Genomic DNA, 15,567 nt, shown 5'->3' with positions numbered 1-15,567 from the left:
ACACACACACACACACACACAAGTTGGTTTCAAAAAACTACTGACTGCGTGATTTTCACACACATGCATTACATTCAAATACATTCAAACATGTTATGGATAAAAAAGGAGGAGTTTCTTTTTTTGACTTAATTGAGAGCGACTGTGTTGTAAATATGTAAAGTTAGAGTTTGTTCTTCAGCAGGATGTCGTGTGATTGTTCGTACATGTGACAGGAGAAGGACAGGAAGGGTCCAGTCAGGTGTTATTTTTAATTACACTGAGGCTTTCGATCTGGAACAGGTTGCTAAATATACATTAGAATTAGAATTACTTCCATAACATGATTAATGAGTGATAGCTTGGAAGCTAGAACAGCTTTTTCACTTTCATAATTACAATGCCTCTGCAGCTGCGTGACTACCTGCATTATATTAATGATCTCAGCTGCATCCTACCTGCTCATGTCTTCGTGACTTTGGCTCGAGACTCCTAGAATCACGTGTCAGGCAGTTATTACCTGTACACCTGCAACTGACTGATAGTCTTATTTTGTATTACTATTATTATAATTATTATGATGATCATGTTCTCAACTAAACAGTTAAGGCCCCCACATACCACTCAGACTCAAACCAACAGCCAGCTGCCTTCATCTGACCACTCTGTTGTCTCTCATCTTGGTTGTGTTGAACACTCCTCTTCGACGTGCTGCCAGCTCCACAGGAGCGTGTACGTTCTGCACTTACGTGAGATGCAATAAGCCTCCTTAACAGCAGGTGGTGCTAATCCCGTGCCAGTACTCCAAAATATGAAAACAGGAAAAGATGGAATGGAGTGCATAGAAAAACAAAGCCCACACAGTATTCAGCCCCTCCCACACACCGCGCTGATCCGCTAGCACACCGCCAGTCAGACAATCCAACGACTCAGACGTCTGACAGCCAACCTTCTCAGACTTCACACGCTGGATCGCAGCAGACAACGTCACACACAGCAACACACCAAACAGATCTGATCCCGAACTCATCTGAGTCTCCCTAAATGCTTCAGACGGCCAACGTCTGGCCCGGTGTGTTTCAGGCTTTAATTGTTTGGTCTTTAGAATATCAGAAAACAGTGAACATTTAGAGATGAGTGAGTACTTCTGAGTGAAATGTGTCTAACTGATGTCCTCACTGGGAAGCTGACTGAAGTTTAGTCAAGTTCATATCAGATTTCCTCTTTAAATATTTCACTTATGCTTCTGATCATTGAGTTGAAGCTCAATTTGTCTTTCAGACAGTTTTCAGTCATAAGTACAGTAACTTCTGATCATTCCATATCAGTTTGAGGCTTAAATTAACTAAATCAGATTAATACCGCCTGCTAAGATCTGAAGACAACCCACTACAGCTTTAAGTCCCGATCATCTCGATTATGGATAATATTTCAGATAATTAAAGTGGCTGAACAGATACAGATAACAGGCACCTGTAGTGCAGGAGGTAGAGGGAGCCGTGCAGTAATCGGATGGTCGCTGGTTCAAATCCCTGTCTAACCCAGCTGAATGTCGAAGTGTCCTTGAGCAAGATACACAGCCCCAAATTACTCCTGACGAGCAGCTGGTACCTTGCATGGCACGTGACACGTGTTGTTGACATGTCCTTCACATGGATATACTGTGGAAGGTGGAGCGGGACGTCAACCCGACCATCAGGTGGATTCTTTACAATCTGTAAGCTGATTTCAGTCTTGTGAAATCCAACTAGCTTTGATGTTGTGAAGAGGAGGGTGGTTCAAGGCTTTGCTGCATAAATTAGGCATTTATATCACAATTGTTTGCAGAAATATTATTTAAAATGACAGATATATTATTAAATGTCTGTCATGTCCTTATGAAATGATCCTATTCCCTTATAATAGAAACAGACACATGACCTCATGCTCTCACTGTGTATTTTGTCATGGTTCCTTCTTTGAGAGTCTGTTATTCTCACTTTTAACTAACTAACTGATGTTAACTCTGCTCAGACTTGAACGTATGTGATGTCAATATTCTTTTAATTTGTAGTTTGGATCTGTTGGGTCTGTTTTTATCTTAGTGTGGTACATCACAGTTTCAGACACAAACAGCCACAACATTAATGAACATGTGTAATTGTGCCGTGTCTATAAAATCAGGGCTTGTTGAACTGCAGTGCTTTTGTTGTTAGCTGCTTCTCCAGCATCTCAGTAGAACAAACTCTCAGTGGACGCCTCCCCCGGGCTCTGCCAAGAAAAACATGCTCATAAAGCATCATAACTTCCGGCCTCCAGGGACTCTCTACCTTAGTGATGTGTCTGCGTCATTCCCACCAGAGAGGCATTCCAGCGAGATGGGTGTGTGTACAGTGAAGGGCTTCAGACCCTCCTGTGCATTCTCACTTTCTTTTAATGACTCTGTGCTGCCATTAATGCTGCGACCTCTGTACGAGACCTGGCATTGTCATCGACAGCAGCGCCAAAGAACAAGCTCCTCATTAAAATCTAGACCTGTGGATCATTAAGTTTGCAAGGACGTCCAAACCGTTGTCAGCTGCAGGTCTCGGTGCCAGTTACCTTTGAAGTGCGTGTACATCACGATCATGATCATTATCATGAGACCAACTCACATAACACGAAAATACAACGTTTTATAGAAAGAGCAGCTGACTTCATACTTACGGTTAGGAAGAGGTGATTTATTTTCTTTCTTTATGTTCGAGATATTGAAAAATGACTTGTTCTGACACATTATTCTGAATTTGTCATGAAAAAGAAATACAATCTGAAGACTGTGGCAACTGGCTAAATGTTCCAGTTGGATTCTGCAGCACTCTCAGCAGAAGAGATTAATGTTCCAGTTCAATCTATCCAGATTATGTGCTCATCTGCTGTGTATCAGATCAGTTGATGCAGGATCAGATTGTATTTCTTGGTGCTAAGAAGAGCAACACACACACAAACACACACAGATAATGATTACAGACACTGCTGGCTGTCGTTGGTGTGTGTGCAAATTGAAACACACATTTTTGGGTGTTTATTATTCTAAAAATGGATATTCATCCGTCAACAGCCGCCTTGTCACATTCAAAATAAGGGCAAACCAGCCATTACACCAAAGATAAAGTTGCGAAGAGAGCAACATAACCTCAGCCTTGAAAATCGGCTTGCATACGTTCAATGCCAGTCATCATTCTGCCATTTTCAATGGTCAGTAAGAGAATTAATGTCTGACATAATGCAGGGAATAGAGAAATACAAGGCCAGGTCCATGACATTATACTTGACAGAACGCAATGAAATTACTTTTTCAAACAGGGATGAATGGGCCTCCATGACTCACTTTGCCATATTTTAAGAGGAGACATTTAAAAGGTTTATTGTCTGGAGCGATCTAAATCAGCACTCGAACGAAACAGACGTGTTGTCACTTTTCAACATGGATTTTTCCAGCTTCTTTCCCTCCAACACGAACATCTGCTAATGATAGTCATATCAGTGAGTACGTGGCACCGTTAGCCTCGCTTATAATGGCTGAATGAAGACAGATGCAGGAGAAAACAGTGTAGATGTATGACATAGCTGGAGGGAGTGGCACTGGCCCATTTGTTGAAAACTGATATTTCAAAGCACAATGGCCTCATCGCTCTTTGTGTCTCTGCTTGCAGGAATGGCTTCTCATTCGGATGCATCGAATGAGGAAACAGAATAACCAGTGATGATAATACATTTCTGATTGTGCACATCATTGAGAGGGAAAAATCAATAGTTGTTTGACACTGAAGGTGATATGTCCTTCATTACTCTCTGAAGTATTATCATCTTGGTGTTGTATAAAAGACGGTTCGGGGCATTTGTTTTACACATATTTAACAGAAATGTGCCACTTAATTTCAAGCAAAACTGTCAAAAGTTTGCGTCGTCTCGCTCCTTAAATCTCAGGATTTGCTTCTATTTGTCATTCATGAGCATAAACAAAGAGTCTCTCGGTTTTGGACTGTTGGCTGGACAACATGACGTCACTTTGGGCTCCAACAACTTGAAATAACTGAAATTTTTCCAAATTCTATAAATAATTGATCAATAGTGAAAATAATCTGTAGCTGGAGCCATAGTTTAAAGATACAGCAGGGTCGATCAGAAGTACGTATCAATTCATTGGTAGTTTTTTCCAGCAAACATTTTGAGATTTGTTGCTTTTCTTTGTAATTTATTGATGACAGTTAATAAAGAATCTGCAGGACACCAGCAGCACTCAGATCATCTTGTCCTGCTTGTGTTATTGATCAAAAAGCAAGATTTCCAAAACAGGCAATGAGTTGCACGAGATAGATGGTTATCTCGTGTACAGCGGAGTTTCAAAGTGAAAAGGGTGAAAAGTCAGTGCAGATGGCGAGGACAGTTAATATTTACTGAAGGACGCGGCCTTGAGCAGCTCTCCCTCGTGTTGTTGGACAAGGATGAGCAGCTACAGTGGTCTAATTTTAATGGCTGTGGGTTCAGTTTGTTTATTCACAGCCCTGACTCCTGTCAAAGTGACAAAACACTGAACCCCCAACATGTCACCTAAATTAGCTGGCAAGTCATCGCTTATAGGTTTATACGGCAGCTCCTGTCATCAGCGCGGTTTTTAAAGGCTGATACCTTCAGTAGCAACAGTAACTTACAGCTTCCTGAGCCGCTCCCCTTCATTATGTTGATGGCACGCTGTCCAAAAGCATTCTGAGGTCACGAGACAGTGACACAAAGGCCAAAGCAGAGGCCTAACCCCAAAAATCAAGAGAGAGGTGGCGCCTGCTGTCCCTCCAAAACTGACTGACAGCTCCTTCAATAGTGCAGTCTCATCGTACTCAGTGTTCAGTTCTGTCACCTCGCAACAAGCACGACCGCGAGGCCGACCGTCAGCAACGGCCTGTGGAATATATTCGTGTGTGTGTGTGTGTGTGTGTGTGTGTACACGTTCCTTCTCTCAGACATGATCACAACGCAGTTTATCACATTCTTGAGATATTTTTCAAAGACATCTCAATGAAATAGGTTCTTGGAAAGACAGAAAGAATCTAAAATGAATGTCTGCGTCGTCCTGACAGGTTCAGAGCGTCTCGAGAGGCGAACACACCCACAGAATGTTCTGCTCTCTGTGAATAAAAGTGGTGCTTACAAATATTATTGTATGTCATAAAATGGAACATAGACATGAATAGTTCTTTATGCTTAAGTCTAACTATTCATACTCAGGGAAAGGAAACACTATTTTACGCTCATGGTAAAAAGCAAAAAACTATTTTTGTGGGCCGTCACTAATGTTATGTGTCTCTCTATAGTCACAAAACAAAAGAATGAGCTTTGCATGGCTCGAACAATGTGTGAATTTAATACAGTGAAGAACAGGAAGTATTGTGGAATATTACAAACATGACTCACACTGACAGACTGATGTTAATGAAGCAGAGTGCCGAATTCCAGCTTCGACAAATGAGCCAGGAAACTCTTCTCAAGCGTCACTTCCACCGAACTGATCAACCAAAGATCATAACATGAGGACTGAGATTAAACAGAAGGTCGGGGACACACTGCCGACAGCCACCACAGCATCTGTAGAGAGTGAACAGTGTCACACACTTGGTCCGACAGGGATCAACACCGCCATCTTTTTGATTTTGATTTAGACAATCAGCTGAAAAGCATCATTAAAAGATTGAAAACAAATAGCCCCAGACTGCAGATCCTTCTCAATGTAATGAATCAGACCCACTGTGAAACCAGAATCGATCTGAATTGATTTCTCCCATCATGCCCTGCTGTCGTCATCCTTCTTCCCCTTTTGGTTATAGAAAGTTATCATCAACCATCTGCAGCATAGCCATCGTGGTGATGGCTGCACAGCGCCGTGATGAAGAGGCGCGTAGGACACTGGTGATGTCATCCCGTACTTTAAGTTGTCATCGTGCCTCTGAACCTGAGATGCATGATGGGAGTGTGCAGAAGTTCTGCTAATGTGATTTTAATCCCATCTCTCTCCATCTTTTGTCTCCAGTTTTCATATATTTCCCTTCCTTGATCTGTGGCTTGTGTGCAGCTAGTTAATTTTTCCCTCTGCTGGAGATTTTCCACTTGCAGACGGAGGTCTCAGCGGACTGCTGATGTGATGACAGAGTGATAACACCTGCACGAACTGTTCAGGGAGTTTCTGCTCAGGAAATTTAACAACCATCACTTTGAGGCTTGTTATTAATTTGTGTTTAATTGCAACATCTACTTCAAACAACAGCCGGGCTGATTAAATCCCACCACCACACCACCATGTTACCCGCTCACTTTACCAACATCATATTTTATGCAGCGAGCTGGAAGCACCATCACACAGAGGGATTATTCACACGTTACAGTCTCTTTTCGCTCCTGTGAGCTCTGAAGAATTCTTATGTTCTTATATTATCAGGATCTCCATCTGGATATAACGAATATTGGCTTTTATCACAACAAACAGACAGAAATGGATAAAGCTGCGGTTTACATGTGGCTCATTGATCTGTCGGCTGGGGATGAATGCACTCTGTTATCAAAATTATTATTCCGTTCTGATTAAATCTGTCCCAGTACCTCCAACTCTCCACGTGTATCTATAAATAAGTAAGTGTCAGGGGGTTTTTTGTTTTTTTTCGCACAAAGAAACAACCCTTGAGGAATTTTCCACAGAGAGACTCCTAATGTATTCAGTGTGCATTTTTATGGCTGGTGTGCCTCCATATTCTTTATTATCTGTATGTGCTCCTCAGTGGTACACAGTCTAGACACCTGAGGCTTGATTCACCCTATTTATAAGAACAATTAGCACCAGCTGCTTTGCACTGTCTCATTCTCTAGGCAAGTGTGCTTCGATATATAGTTTGTGAGATAGTGGAAGTTTAACTTTCTTTGTTTAGAGTCCTTAATTACAAGCAGGTCTCAGCGGAACAGAGGGAAAGAAAAGAACCCTGTGTGATTTCAAATGCAAGAAAAATATACTTTACAAAAGTGGATCATCTAATCTGTCACCGTCACCAACAGGTTTAGACTCATTGAGCACAAAAAAGAAAGTCTCACATCAGGGAGAAGACCAGAGGGGAGATCTGTATGAGCTCCAACTCTGAAAGTACTGTAAACAGAAACATGTAGAAACTGAGAAAGTAAGACAACAACAACAAGAGACTCCACGAGTCTTCATCTTCTTCTGGGACTTTCAGAGGCAGAGCGTCGAGCCCGATATCATCAAGTTGCTTGTTTTGTGTTTATTTTGTCACTGTCCTTCATTCTTTCGCTCTTTCAGTGGTTGAGTTGGTCACGTTCAGAAATCACTTCGTTATCTGTTGGTTTTTCCCTCTGCACAGGTTTTATTTTGAAAATACATTGCTCTGCTGTCTGACTTCCTGTCTGGCTTGATCTGCTCAGTGCAGATTGAGGTGGCTGCAGTCTGCTTCCATCAAAAATAAGCTAGGCACCTAATTCTCTGTCGAACTGAGGATTATCCAGTACGATACGACACGATACGATACGACACGATACAATACGACACGATACAATACGACACGATACAATACGACACGGTCGTCTGAGCCAACGCGTCACACGGCTGAGATGAGCCTTGTGGAATCTGGGGTTTAGACCTATATGCTGCTTCACTTCAACTAAACAGATGGAAGAGGATTCTTAGTCTCCTGTGGTACTACTACAGACTTTTAGCAATCTTACAGCGTTGGCGAGACGATGACAAACCATCTGTTCAAAGTTGTCTTGTTAATGTTCGATAAGCTCACCCACTGGAAAGGCTCACACGTTCTCAGAGGAGACTGGAATGGGTTTCTTCTGTCTGGAGCCCTGTGATCGACTTTGATCCCAGAGGTTAAAAACCTTTCAGGTTATTGTCTCAAATTCAAATTGAATTCAATTTGAATTCAAAGTGAAACGACTGGGAGAAAGAACAGCATGTTGAACTGCAGTCAAAAGTTCTGTTCTTTAGATATGTTAAGTTTGATTTTTTTGAGAAACTGTATGTTTTCTAACATAACCACAACAACATCATAAATATTGCATTTAAACCCTGAGCTGCATCGATTCAAAGGACGACAAGCCTGGCTTTGATATGAAAACATGAACATGTTCCCTTTGAAAGAAAGACTTACATATTTCTGATCTACTGTACCTTGTTCTGCCTGAGGAGAATCTAAAAATATTTCTTTAATAATATTTTATGATAGATTACATCTGCTCACTACACCTACAGAGGAGGCACATTTATTTATAGGCTGAATGTAATCGGTTCAGTTTAGTGTAATTTTGTGTAGAGTGCAATCTGATACAGACAACGCCAGAACCCCTGCAGGGTTCTCCACTCAAAGACGAGGAGCTGGTCTCTTTGATCGATGGGTTTATTTATAGCTCGCTCAGCTTCAAAGCATCCTATATTCATTTGCATGTTCATTATGTGACTAAAATGGCCAATTATTCCATCAGAGGTGTGTGCAGAGGACTGGGCCACAGACCCAAAACAATCATATGACAAATTAGCCAATTAAACATGTTTGATGTTGGTCCCCCCTGCAGTGCTGAATAAGACAGCGTGCAGGATAATTACACGACCGTCCACACGGGGAAGTCTGAGAAACATGCGAGTATCTACGTTTAAAAGGGATTTTATGGAAACACAGGAAGTTTAGACTGAATGTTTGAAGTTCAAATGTGTAACTATACGTATGCACAGTGTTTTTTGTTGCACAGTTTCACTGTGTGCACCACAGATGTGACTTTATCTCTCGCTCTGCACCGAGCAGGTGCAGCTGCAGTTTGAATGCTTTATGGAACGGAGACCTTGACAGAGGATGTTGGCTTTCTCAACCTTTTTCATCTACAAAATAACTTCTTTTTTTGACAAACACGTGGGCTGTAATTACGAATTTGTTGCACTTGCTGTTTGTTCTACCCTCTTAAACTTTCCAATGAGTTTGCACATTTATATAGATCCTTGAAAACTCTTTAGACTTGATGAACTGACCAATTCAACCCCCTTGTAAGCGTGTTTACTTTGAGTGAATGGCCATCAAAACCATTTCTGTAGTCTGCAGTTCGCTTTCCATTAAAGTATTGGTTCAAAGCCATTTTCCTATACAAGCCATTATTCTGCAATATCTTTATTTCATTGCTCTCTGCGTCCTCTCACTCTTTTGTTTCCACCCACTTTCTATATCCTGGATATGGAGCCTGAACAATTTGGTGAAATAAAAGTGAACAATAGATGCCAACACTGCTTGAAGCACTGTGTTTGTAAGTAAGTTGCAGATCCAGAGATGAAGAGAAGAAGAGTGTAGGGGGGAGAGGGGTGACTGGGTTGCAGGATTGTGGGTGTCTTATAACTCCAGAGTGTGGACTTCATTCTATGTATAGAGCGAACCGTTCTGACCCAGTGACGTGACAAATGTGCTGGACGCTGCAATAAAACTTAGGGGAAGAACAGGGGAAATGAAGAATACAAGTTGAAGGTAATGTTTTTATAATTGGCCAAATAATATAATAATATTATGAGAAGTGAATATTTTCTCTGACATCCACCCTGAGTATTCAGGGGATGGACTGTCTGCACCTGAGAGAGAGATTTCACACATGAGAAAATAAGTTTGACCAATATTTCCTGACCTTCTTTGAAACAGCTCAAGGTCCTCATGTTTACTGGTTCTGCAGCCTTGGACCGGGTCACAAGGTCTGTTTAACAGATCAAGTTGTTCTCAGTCGTCGTGTTCCTGTCTGTGCACTAAAACTAAAAACTCTATCACTTGATCTTGTAAAACTGTAGTTCTTTAATCCTGCTAACCTGCTCAAAGGCAGAAACAAGTGGTCACACAACATCTGGTGAGCTTGTTGGCAGTTATTTACACATCCAGCAGATTCTAATGTCTTTTTTGGCGACATGGCGAATAAAAACTAATATTTTCTCTCTTTTTAGTCACAAACAAGTCCTGAGAAAAAACTCTTCACACTTTTATTAATCATGATGTTTTATTATGTCGATAAAATATTTTCTAAAAATGTGGAAAATGCTCTTCAGAATCTACCCTCATCCATTATTATTATGTTGACCAACTAACAGTCCACAGACTCAAGAAACACTTACAGAGGCTGGAACCAGCTGACTGAAATGACCATCTGATCTGTTATTACAATAGTTTGCAATAGGTTGTGTTCCAATCAATCAATCAGTCAACTAATTGCTGCAGCTCTACTTTCAACTCCATCTGCCTGCTTTTAGTGACACTCTCAGACCATCGACTGTGATAGTTGCAGGCTGATCAGCTAAACAATTAGTTGATATTAATAATGAAGCTTTGATAAGCAGATGTGGGTGATAATTCTCTGCAGGCTCATCACCTGGAGCCAAGAACTGACTCCAGAAGCTCGTCCTCTTTCAGTGAATCTGATGTGTTTCTACAGTAGCCCAGAAGGGACAAACCACTCTGGGTGAGGGTGACGTGACAGAACTGTTTGCAATCTGCAACCAATCTTGATGTTACTATACCTTATACACATCAGTGAGGACAAAAACTAAGGAATTACATGATTTAAATGATCGTTATTAAGGAGTTCAGTAGTTCAGTGGAAGACAGTTTTTAAATGGTAGTTTTTAATTCCTCTGTTTTGATGAAATGGCCGTTCTGTATCCCTGATTGGGAAAAGTCAGTTAAATGGTCAGCACATAGAGTGCAGTGCCCATAACGGCTCCTCTTCGATTTTAGTCGAGCAACTTTTTTCCTCAAAGCTCGATCAGTTTGAATGAGAGTCTGTCAAAAGCAGTAATGACTGAGCTGGCTGCCAATACGGCAGATTACTCCATACATCAGAGAACATTCCCATTCCTGACAAACCATCAGCAAGAAAAATGCATGTTCAGGACACAGAGGAAATGCTTTACAATCCAGCTGACCTGAACCTGTTTACGCCTCTGTTCTGATGGTCGAGGTGATCACAATAATCTTAAACAAAGAGCAAGACAAATGGAAATATGTCAGGATATTTTTACATATTTCATAAAGCAGAAATGTTCCATCTTGCAAGGTTACAAGGGTCAGAAAATCCCAAATTAGCCTCTTATTTTTACATCTTCATAAGGAGACTATTGGAGCGGATTAGGAAATTAACAGCACACATAATGGCAGAATGCTGCTCAGTATTTGGCAGGAGTTCAGTTTCACTGGAACAAAACCAGACATCATTATGGGATGTTGTAAAACTCTAAAAATGATCTGTGTTAGGGCTGAAATCGTGGCAGGTGAACGTTGTGACAGAACACTCTTGTTTCCATCCTTGTTTGTGAAGCTGAATGTTTTACGACCAGATCAATACAGGCTGTTGCGTATGCCATATCCAGGGCAGCAGATCTATGGGAATTCAAGTCTTTATGGTTCCCAGCTACGGGTCGAGTGGCTGGATAGATGATAATAGAGTCCTCTAACCCAGTGGTGACCCCACTGTGGTATGAAAAGCAGGTCTCAGGAGGCATCGTGGTAATCAGCGTTACTGCTGGTCAGTATAAGGACCCACTTTATACTCTGAGTTGGAGACTGTTGGGGTGCATTAATGTCTGTAATATAATACCAGCTGGTACATAAAGCTGAATAGGTTCTTGTACTCCTAAAGACGACCAAACAGACTCATGGCAGACTGGAACTGTATTCACGTTTCTCAGAAGGCTGAACTTCTCTGAGGAAAGTCATGAACGTGAATGTAAATGTTAACATTGATGTGCTGCTCTGGAAGAAGGCAACTTTTTTCTGATTTCAAAGAAGCTACTTTGGTAAAATGTAAATGTCACTGGTCTCCTACAGTTAGCAGGACAGCTGATTAGTGCTCGAGGGACTGATTTCCTCTCTAGGATGTCTGTGCCAACACGGCAGGCTGGCAGAGTTATTAACGGATCCAAATGATAAACTGTCCTGAGCTGATAACATTTAATCAGCTCATGGTGCACTTCTTGCTTCTTCTCAAGCTTTCAAATGTATCGCATGGTCGTCAGTAGGAGCCACGTTTCAATTAGCAGTTCTTTATTCGTCATGACACAACACAGGCTTGCATAACAAAATGAAGGTTTGTAACTCCTTCATGCTGCAAAGAATCACATTCTCCTCTGGGTGAATGTAAACAGCAGATGATAGTAGAGTTCTGCACATTAAAGGTTCATCAAGACATCATAAACCATATGTGTGGATGCTGAGGTGTCGAGTTGTGTGATATCTGAATTTCTTGAATCTGTCATCGCTGTGCTCTGCCTGCCTGTCCAGAAAGTGTGCTTGGATGAATCTTGCTAAATCAAAAGACAGTAAAACCATTAGAACATGTAAGATAATGTCTCTCTTTCAGGCAGCAAATATTTTTCTCCATGGAAATGTAAGCAAAGCGCCCAGAGAGAGGAGGGCAGAGTGAATCAGAGTTCGGTGTCAGTAAACGGGAAGCTTATCCCAGCAGTTCATGTCCACTGACTCAGGCTAGCTAACCTGCCCACACTGTGAGCCAGCATGACTAGTTTAAACTCTGAGCATCAGCACAGTTTATCCAGATAATGCATCATGGCAAGACTGCATTTTTTTTTGTAAGAGTTATATGCTTTAAAATATTGGACTCCCTTGTTTTTGCCACTGCGCTTCAGTCCGACATATTAAGTCTTTAAATCCACTTCATGCCTCAACTCTACATCTGAAAAGTGTTTCCATGCCGACTGTGAATCCCCAGTCTGTCAGCGTACAGTCCAACTGTGGAAAAACAATGTTCCCGGTCTGTCTGCTGGTCCAAATATAGACCTGCTGCAGGGTGTTGATTTGATGTCTCTGCCCAGGTGTGTTCAGCGGCTGGGTCGCTGTCCTCTATCATGTCATCAACACGACCTGCCACTGAAGGAGTAAGCAGTGTGTAATCAACTCTACTGGGATCAGATTTGAGAAGTGAACAAAGCCTCCCTCCTTGCTATCACCTCTCCTCTCTGTCTGGCTTTCTACTTCCATCTCACTCTCATCTGGCTGGGTGGCAGCTTAAAATCGGATTATAAAATCTGGATATTGAAATGACTAAAAAACAAAAACAGCATGTCTCATAAATAAGTTAAGCCTTAAAAGGGAATTTACAATTCTGTTCCCATCTACAGCCCCACTTTCTTGCATAATGCATGCACTGTAGTGATTCAATATGAGCTCCAGCTTATAACATTGCTACGCCATGCTGTAAATACAATGCAGGAGTCAAGATGAGTCATGAGTTAGAACAAAAGCCCACTGAACTGGAAGTGGTCCAGCTTGCTGGTATTGTAGTTTCTGGTAGCAGGTGGCACAGAGGCAGAGTTTCTTTAACTGGGATTTTCAGAGACTCTGGAGGCTTCTGTCTGAACCCAGCGGAGGAGATGAAAGTGGGAGGGTTGAGTTGGGTGCTTGTGGTGAGGTTGGAGTAAAGTCTCCTGGATGATAATGATCCCCTTCAAGGTGAGCGAGGAGGGGTGGAGCGCCATACATCAAAGACTGAGACATGAGGAAGAGCAGGGGTCCTGATGAAAGATGGGAGGGAGAGAATTCCACCTGCATCCAGAGAGGAAACACTGGTGACAGAGACGGAATGAAGGGAGAGAATCTGTCTTGAGCTGTTACCAAACATGCTGGAAGTTACCAAACTGTCCTCAAACTAAGTAAAGTTTCCAAAGAAACTGTTGTAGAGAGACGGAGCTGGACTTCTTGTTGCCGCGGGTCCCAGAGATGCAAGAAGATGTTCCTGCATTAAAAAACTCACTAAGCATCGATGACACTGAAGGCCACAGTTCAGTTTCCCCTCAACACTGGTTTCCTCAAACCCTGAACACAACGTTCAGAACAGGGTCAACACACATCTCCATCAAGTCACAGATGCTTTACAGCTGTCCTCTTTCTCTGTAATCACTGATTTGATAAGTCAGTATAGCTGATCGCACAGCTGTGATTATGAGCTGATGATCATTTATTCCAGAACAAAAAACAAATTATTATAAAATGACCTCAAATCAAGAAGAAGTAAACACAAATGTCTTCTGTTGTTTTCTTCTTCGGGTAGAAAAGGTTCAACTTCTGGTTGTCACAAGTCATTCATTTGTTTATTCATAATCTAGAAAGGAGGATTCAACAGAGTGAATGACCTGCTCATTTGTCTGTTGGATGTTTTTACATGCTGTTTAAAATGTCCTGCCTCTGTCAAAACAACCCATCTCTACCTGCAAAAAGCACAAGAAAGCAGGAAGAGCTGAGAGAAAGTCAAAGTCAGAGGCTGCCCCTGCTTACAGTATCAGCTGCATGGCACAATCACAAAAGACAGGATGAGTCTTTGAGTCGTCTTCTGATGAGGATCATATTACATCATCCTCATCAGATAGTAAATTGATATTAAGGATGTTCCCAGCTGCTGTTTTCAAGGTCAACCATGAAGTTAAACTTCTTTAGTCTGCTCAGCTCTTCAGTGTGACAGTCAGAGAGAGAATATTTTATCCTGAACTCCAGAATATCAGTAGAGGTCTGTTCTCTGAGCCTCAGGTCTGTCCGCATCATCCCGGGCAGAGCCGCTGCACAGATATCCATTTCAGATTCAGTCAGGTGTTGCGGCAGTGACACATCTAGTTGCTCTTAAAGATTGCAATCAGTGACCTCTGATTTGGGTAACCCAGTTGTCACGCTGTGCTGTCTTGATGTATTGTGAGCGGTGGCAGCTCCCAGAGCCCTGGAGACAGAGATGGAAACGCCAGGGCAGAAGGTGGGGGGCGGGCGCCGCGGGGCAAAGATGGGACAGTTTCAGCAGAGTTGAGTCCAGCGATTCTGCTGAGCCTCCTCTTTCTTTCCATAAATAAAACAGGAGTGCTTTTAAAGGGGCAGGAGGAGGCGAGGGTGGAGGGATCACTCGTGGTTAAGGCCTCAGTAAACAGACGACGGGAGAAAGTTTTCTGGTTTCATCTCGCTGACTGTACTGTGTGTTCTGACAGGGATCAGTGTGTGTTTCATCTCTGGATTCAAACAGAAAACTGACTAGAACAGTGAAACAACATGAGGAGAAATCTGCATGCTCCGGGCTGCTTGATTTTCTCAGTGACTTGTGATTGTAATGGATGCCACCTGGATACGAGCCATTGTTCACAGAAAAGTTTTCTCTCAGCATCAGCGGCTGCAGAATCCTCGTGCACAGTGGTGCTCCTCTCAGCTGCTTTGAGAGCAGGTGTTATTATCTCAACAATATTCAGATGCTCCGTCACACGCTGATGTCACCTCGATTTCATTATTGACACATCTGAAAAAGCTTTGTAGAACAACAAATAGTTTAGAGCACACACCGCTGTTAGCCTTGATGCCTCATCTAGCTCGTTCATCACTATTCAGAGTTTCCCTGCGAGTGGATGCTGTCGTACTGAGGAGAATTCAATTATCTTCCACTGTTCCTGCTGCGCTCTTTCAGAAGTTTTCGTAGTCAGAGTGCTGGACGTTGTCTTGAGATGGGCGAGTGATCGTAGGCGCAGCTGTGAACATCAACATGATTATAATAAAGACAAACATCATCTGTGAG

At 42.2% G+C, this 15,567-nt stretch overlaps 1 protein-coding gene and 1 long non-coding RNA gene across 6 annotated transcripts in view; one reads left to right on the top strand and one right to left on the bottom strand.

Moving 5' to 3' along the window:
* fstl5 (follistatin-like 5) overlaps positions 1-15,567 on the top strand; it is a 169,415-nt gene that overhangs the window by 65,765 nt on the left and 88,083 nt on the right. The window lies entirely within an intron of this gene.
* LOC119007856 overlaps positions 10,210-15,567 on the bottom strand; it is a 198,191-nt gene continuing 192,833 nt past the window's right edge. The window contains exon 5 of the long non-coding RNA XR_005071251.1: positions 10,210-15,520. This is a non-coding gene — a long non-coding RNA (uncharacterized LOC119007856). The remainder of the gene's footprint in view (positions 15,521-15,567) is intronic.

Source organism: Acanthopagrus latus, chromosome 18 (genome assembly GCF_904848185.1).
Source record: "Acanthopagrus latus isolate v.2019 chromosome 18, fAcaLat1.1, whole genome shotgun sequence".
In the NCBI taxonomy this organism is placed as follows: domain Eukaryota; kingdom Metazoa; phylum Chordata; class Actinopteri; order Spariformes; family Sparidae; genus Acanthopagrus; species Acanthopagrus latus.
Note: the sequence above shows the minus strand (reverse complement) of the source record. Positions and strands in the feature narration are given on the sequence as shown.